A 6,409-nucleotide genomic window follows, 5' to 3' on the forward strand; every position below is an offset into this window, starting at 1 on the left:
GCCAGTTATAACATGCAGAACTTAAACCTTACATTGATAATGACTGGATATCGTGTAATATGCCTAATACATACTCAATAGTGATACCACTATATACCCATTCACTAGATAGACTAAAGTCTCTGTATAAATATTCTATATAGGATGCTGTGTGGCAAAATGTTATATATTGTTAAATGAATAAGCTACACACTATGCATATTGTAGGTACTCAGCTCAAATGTGGGGGTCGGCAATGACAAAGCTCTCTTGGAAAGCAGGATTAAAGTTGAAACTGTGCATTTATTCCAGCAAAAACAGCAGTATCAAACAAAACATAAAATAAAATCCTTGCCTGTCCGGCTCTAACTATACACTTTGCGGCCCTCACTAGCCACTGGAGGGCTTCTCCCTGCCAGCATGAAACATACGTTCAGTAACCCTGTGTCACTCACGTGTGGCTCTCACACAGTCCAGTTTCTGTGTCTCCAGGTAGAGAGCGACTGAGTGACTGCTCCACACCCTTCTTTAAGCGATTGCACACCTGGTGCATTGTTAGACCCATTGTAGTGTGGAAGCTTTGGTCTGGAGCGGTGATCACACTTGTCTCCACTCCTGCAATTAGGGTCCTGTACCAGATCTTCCAAGAGACCAACACATGGAAAACAGCTTCCAGTTTGACCCAATTCACATTCTGGTTGCTGTAATACACATAAACCTTCATTTTCTCTCCAATTCAATAGTGACTTTGTCACATATCCCCCCCCCCCCCCTTTGATCACAACCGTAGGTGGGATCACTTTACTACAACCCCCAGGGTCAAATTTTCCAAATTTTAAATGGACATCTTTCTTTTGTAACATGCTCACCCCCTTGTAATAAGGTTTCTTGCGTGGAATGTCGTCCATGTATAATGTTACCTGGATAACGCAGGTCTCAGACTCCACATCTTGCACACGCATATATTTTATGGGCAAACAGCTTTTAGAATCAGTCACACCACACTTCAAGCTTCCAAAAGCAACCTTGGACACATCGGGGGACATTTACTATGGTGTTGCCGACAGTATTCTGTCGCTCTGTCCGCATGTTCTTTTCTCCGTTCCATTTATTATTTGGCGGCGCCAGAAAATTTGCTTTTTTCCCCCGGCCCCGACTCGAATCCGAAAAGGGGCGTGGTTTTGGCGGAGTGAATGGTCTGACACAATTAACAAATGTCGTATCTAATTTCTGGCGCTAGTAATAGGCGGAAAAAGGACCAAAAAAATTTTGGTCTACAGGCTTGTGAAATCCTATAGGTGATGCAGACAAGTCCAGATGTCCCTTTGACAGCTGCAACTTCGAAATGTGGCTCCGGAAAGGAATTCGGCTTCCAAGCAGATCTGTGGCCACAAAGGCACAGTGGTGCAGAACAACAATAGTGAATGTAGTGAAAGTATATGTTATAAAAAAATTGTTTTTTGGCTAAAGATTCACGAGTATGTAGCTGTGTGTATTGTAGCAGAAATGTTCCGTTTTTATTGTTTATCCATAATGTTTGTTATTAATTATGTATTCTTGTACACTTACCAAGTAATAAGCCACCAATAAATTTATTATTTACAAAGCTTTGTGCAAAAAATGTATAAACTCGGAAAATTAAACTAAATCAACTTTGTTTCAACATCTTTAAATGCACACCTTCATGTAGTCCCATTGTGGTAAAATTAATGGTAAGCCCATTTATTCATGATTTAAAAACGTTAAAGAATGCAAACTTGCACGGTAAAAAAACATTTTAATGTCAGTTTAATAGTTTCAACAAGAATGACATAAGCAATGGCAAAATTTTTGACAAAGCAGTGTCTAATAATGACGTTGACCACACTATAAGGTTTAATATCTCAAAGACTAGTACAAACTTATATTTTTCATGTGCTATGGATCTGTAAATGTTAAAGGTCACATTGGTGAAGCTATGCATTGAAAAAAAAAAAGGTTTAATTCCAAACCGGTAATAAATGAACAGTTACGTCACTTCACCTCCGTGCAACATTGCCAATTGACTGATTGTGCAACATTTGCCATATGGACATGCTGACAAAAGTTGCCGTCTAGCTTTAACTAACAAGCCACCAAAAAGCAAGTTATGTATCTGCATAGCAATGTAAGTTAGCACTATTACTTATCGGAACTGCAAAACTGGTTAGGATTGCAATAAAGGGGTTGTCCCATTTCAGTATGTTATTGTTAATGTTTTTATGATTTTAAATGAAACAATTTTCCTTGTTACCTTCGGCATTAATTCCTCAATTATTTCTCCAACTCTGCTTGCTGTCATTGTTTGGAAAGCTTTATGCTAACTACAAGTAGCTAGAAACCTGACCATGGTCACACTGGTGCACGGCTCATTATAACACAGACAGTAATCACAGCTTTGTGTAATAACGAGTCGTGCATCTGTGTGACCATGGGCAAGTTTATATTTAATCTTAGTAAACATAGAAACTTTACATAGAATGCCTGCAATCAGCGATCTTGAAAATTTTATGGAATTGATATCGAAATTATATTCCACATTTTGCCAAATTTACATGAGAAAAGGATTGTAATTAATTTCCAAAAGGGAATACCCCGTTAATTATTCAACACATTTCTAGTTTTGAATTAGGATGAGCAATTTGGAAAGCCACTTTCTTCAATAGTGTAGCTTGACTTTGTAGTTGCATCACCCAGTTTGCAGGGACGTGTTTCATGCAATTTTTTTTCAAATTAATAGACTTGAAATTCTGATGAGTTGCAGCCAGAAACAAATATAATAATCTAACAATGTAACATGAAAAACTATCCAACCACCAAAGACAACATTTCTATTGCTTTAAGGCTAATAGTAGAAATTTGAACTGCTGGTTTAAGTGATGATGAAAGGTTCTAACTCCATCATTTTAGTCTGGAATGGAGTAATAACTTCAAAAGATCATAGAATGGAGAGAGTACTTGCAACGTAGAATCCACACTTCAATTCGCTTACAAGAAGTTGAGTATTTTTAGACATATGGTGGCAATGCCAAACGTGTACTATGTCAATAGAATCAGATGCTTACATTACATCAGTGATTTTCAACCTTTTTTGAGCCGCGGCACACTTTTTATACTTAGAAAATCCTGGGGCACACCACCAACCAAAATAGCACAAAATGACACTCCAACAGTCATACACTCAAAACACAGGGGGCACCATAGTTTGTGAAACTTTCCCCGCGGCACACCTGACCATGTGTCGCGGCACACTAGTGTGCCAGGGCACAGTGGTTGAAAATCACTGCATTACATAACATCAAATGCAAAATAATATGCTGCTTTTTGATAATGCATGCATTACAGACAAGCGTCAATAGAATTTACATTATAAGAATGTGTGTGAAAAAGGCAGATTTTCAAGTGTCTAATAAGACCAGCTGCAGCTTTACTGGGAGGTCTCATGTGCATTGACGTCACCACTGCATACTCGTCCACAGTTGACGTTAAAAAATGGATCCCATCATAATTACGCAGGGCATCAATAGAAGAGGAAAGTTGGTTCTAGTGCACATCAAAAGAGTGTTAATTATTGAAAAAATTCCAGGGAAAAAACATCTTTGCTGTGCAGTAATTAATGACAGATGCACGTACCAGTAAAAACGATTCACATTACCTCTTGGCTATGGTCAACAGCTGTATAGATGCTAAAAGTTTTAGCCTCCTAGCCAGTTGTTTTGAGAAAAGAAGCGGTTTTATGTATATTTCATACTGGTACCTGTTCCCACCAAAAATATGCAGCTTTTATTCATCCCATGACTCCGACGATGGATTAATATCTTCCAGTACTCACTACTCACCCAGTTGGTCCATAAAATTTTCAAAGACGGCCAAACAAGCACAGGCACATTTGGCCGAACAACTCAAATTTTTTTTTTAATAATATGAAAAATAGTGATATATGAAATTTTAACAATTGCTTGCATTATCACATATCTGCATCACTTTTTTCATTAATAGTTGCTATGCACATGGATCTGTTTCTATTGACGCTTCAACTTTTGGCAGCTACTAATAGTCAGTATTAAAGACTCATGCCTTTTTAACGTGTCCAAAAATTGGGAGGTTTTCCAACCCCAAAAAAAATCACAGCATCTTTGAAGCCATTAAAGCATCAACCTTTGACAATAGCAGGTCAACTTTAACATCCAATTCCTTTATTTGAGCATAAAGCACAGAATTTGGAATTTCTATTATCTCGGATGGTTCCGCTGTTGGAGTTGCAGAGTATACAATATGGCTAATAATTTGGTTCTCCACTGGTTGCAGATGTAGCATGAAAGTGTCTTCTGTGCACGTAGCATTCTATAATTTTAAAAATTAAAAAAAAAAAAATTTAAATACTGAACATTAACAAATTTAAAAAGGTATGTCACTCCTAAAAAAATATACCTCAAGTGACTCTCTGTTGATCTCAAGTTGCTCTCCATACAATGTACAAGTCGGCTGCTCTATTATTTCCAATGCCACTTCCTGCTTGCTAGTGACATCTGATTGTTCGATTTCATTGCCAGCTGAAATTACAATGAATGCATTACCACAGGAAAAAATTAAAAACCAAAAAAAAAAAAAAAAAATCACCTGCACATTGAAGAATCTCTTTGCGGATACGTTCCAATTCCAGGGGGTTACGAACCTTCAAATCACTATATCTCTTTTGAATTTGTCGCTTAGTTATGTGTTTGCCAAACTTTGAGAATATTATGCGGCATAATTCTTCTAAAATGGCACTTTTTTGCTTGTAAGACATTTTTCCTTGTTTCTCATCATAATTTGTTTCATCCAGATACTTAACGAGTTCAAATACTATATCCGAGCTGAGTGGTACACCTCGTTTGCAAAGGTCAGCTTTTGGCAATTCCCTTTCACACCCACCTATCATAAAATCAAAAATGATTAATTAAAAATATAGTGGAGTACTTCCATTTTTAACATTTCTGAATAAGGGACTTACTTGTGGACGCTGCTACCACGGCTTCGCAGTCAAAATTCAAAGGCTGAAACATTATGGCGCCTCCAGGGAATTGGAAGTGAGATACTGTGCAGGAACAGTAAATAAATTATTCACTTAATCCACTACATTCAAAAAAATCTAGTGCCTCATGGGTCAAAACACAGTTTATAAACTATGTTATAGCATCAGTTTTTTTTATTTTTTTTTTAAATTAACAACTAAAAACTGTTATAGTACGTTTCACTTAACAGTTTCTATCAATACTTTTTCCCCATTCACGTTTGGGTCTGGTGTAACAGTGACATATATAGTCACTTTTGGACAAAAGTTTTGAAAAAAAAAAAAAAATGATGTTGCAATAATATGTCAATAGCTGACAGGCACAAATATTGCTCCAACAGTCTGTTGCATAAACAAAATATCAACAAAGTTGAAGCAGCTTTAATAAACTTGCTCATGACGACTACAACAATAGGAATTGCGGCATGTTATTGCAGTGTTAAAGCACGTTTCAAAACTTACTTAATCTAAATACGTATGCAAAAAGTAGCTCCGTGAAAAGTTGCCTTCTGTCCTAATCGTTGCGGAAATGTTCTGACACACCACTCTGAAAATTGAGTGGGCTGTAACATAACATAACATAACCATATTCAATAGTGCATATCAGTAATGATACAATTGTTGACTTGAAATAGAGAGAACAAACATTAGAGGCCATTACAATAAATAACAATTAATCTTATTACTTGTTAATTGTTTTTCCATTCACATTTCATGCTTACTCGGACTCCTAGTGGTTGCAGCAAACGGGGGCCTGTTCCTAGTGTCCGTGTCTAGGCAGTCGGAACTTTCTGGAAGTCAAACGGATAAAGCATTTTTAAAAGTGCGTCACAACAATCCCTCAAAACTAGTTCTAACCAGCGGATTGCTGTATATCTACAAGTGCGCGTTACAATTCGGAAGTGGAGAGTGGGTGTCAAGTGTACATTTACAAAGTAACGTTACCAGTAGCATTAAAAGTTGATATTACAGGCTTCCCTGTCATAGTGAAAATTGCCCTAGCAGGTAAGGATTTAGCGAACCAGTTTTGTGTAGTTTGCAAAAATTTTATGCTCCGTGTCACCTACTCAACTATTAAGTTACTGGTTTTCTCCGATAGATAGTTGTTGCCTCACACCAGGTCCAAAATAAACTTCAACTAAAATTTCACCAATAATACATTTAATATACATTTCCTACCACTACACTTTGCTTTCGAGAGTTTGGCACTCGTCATGACCATCGGACCTGCTTGCTCGGACAAATGGATGCATTGCTGTACTGCGTGATTATAAATATTGAATTTGTGTCACCGCCCATGTGCATACATTTTAGTCATTTGTCATAGCCACTCAAATTAGCATACATATGAGGATCTTT

General features: G+C 37.2%; 1 long non-coding RNA gene across 1 annotated transcript; it reads right to left on the reverse strand.

The window, feature by feature from the left end:
* Window positions 1-4,604: 4,604 nt before the first annotated feature.
* On the reverse strand, window positions 4,605-5,893 carry LOC140065697 (uncharacterized). Its single transcript, XR_011848025.1, has 3 exons — window positions 5,773-5,893; window positions 4,991-5,074; window positions 4,605-4,911 (listed from the first exon to the last, which is right to left on the reverse strand). It is a non-coding gene; the product is annotated as an uncharacterized lncRNA (long non-coding RNA).
* Window positions 5,894-6,409: the final 516 nt, after the last annotated feature.

Source organism: Engystomops pustulosus, chromosome 6, assembly GCF_040894005.1.
Source record: "Engystomops pustulosus chromosome 6, aEngPut4.maternal, whole genome shotgun sequence".
Lineage (NCBI taxonomy): Eukaryota > Metazoa > Chordata > Amphibia > Anura > Leptodactylidae > Engystomops > Engystomops pustulosus.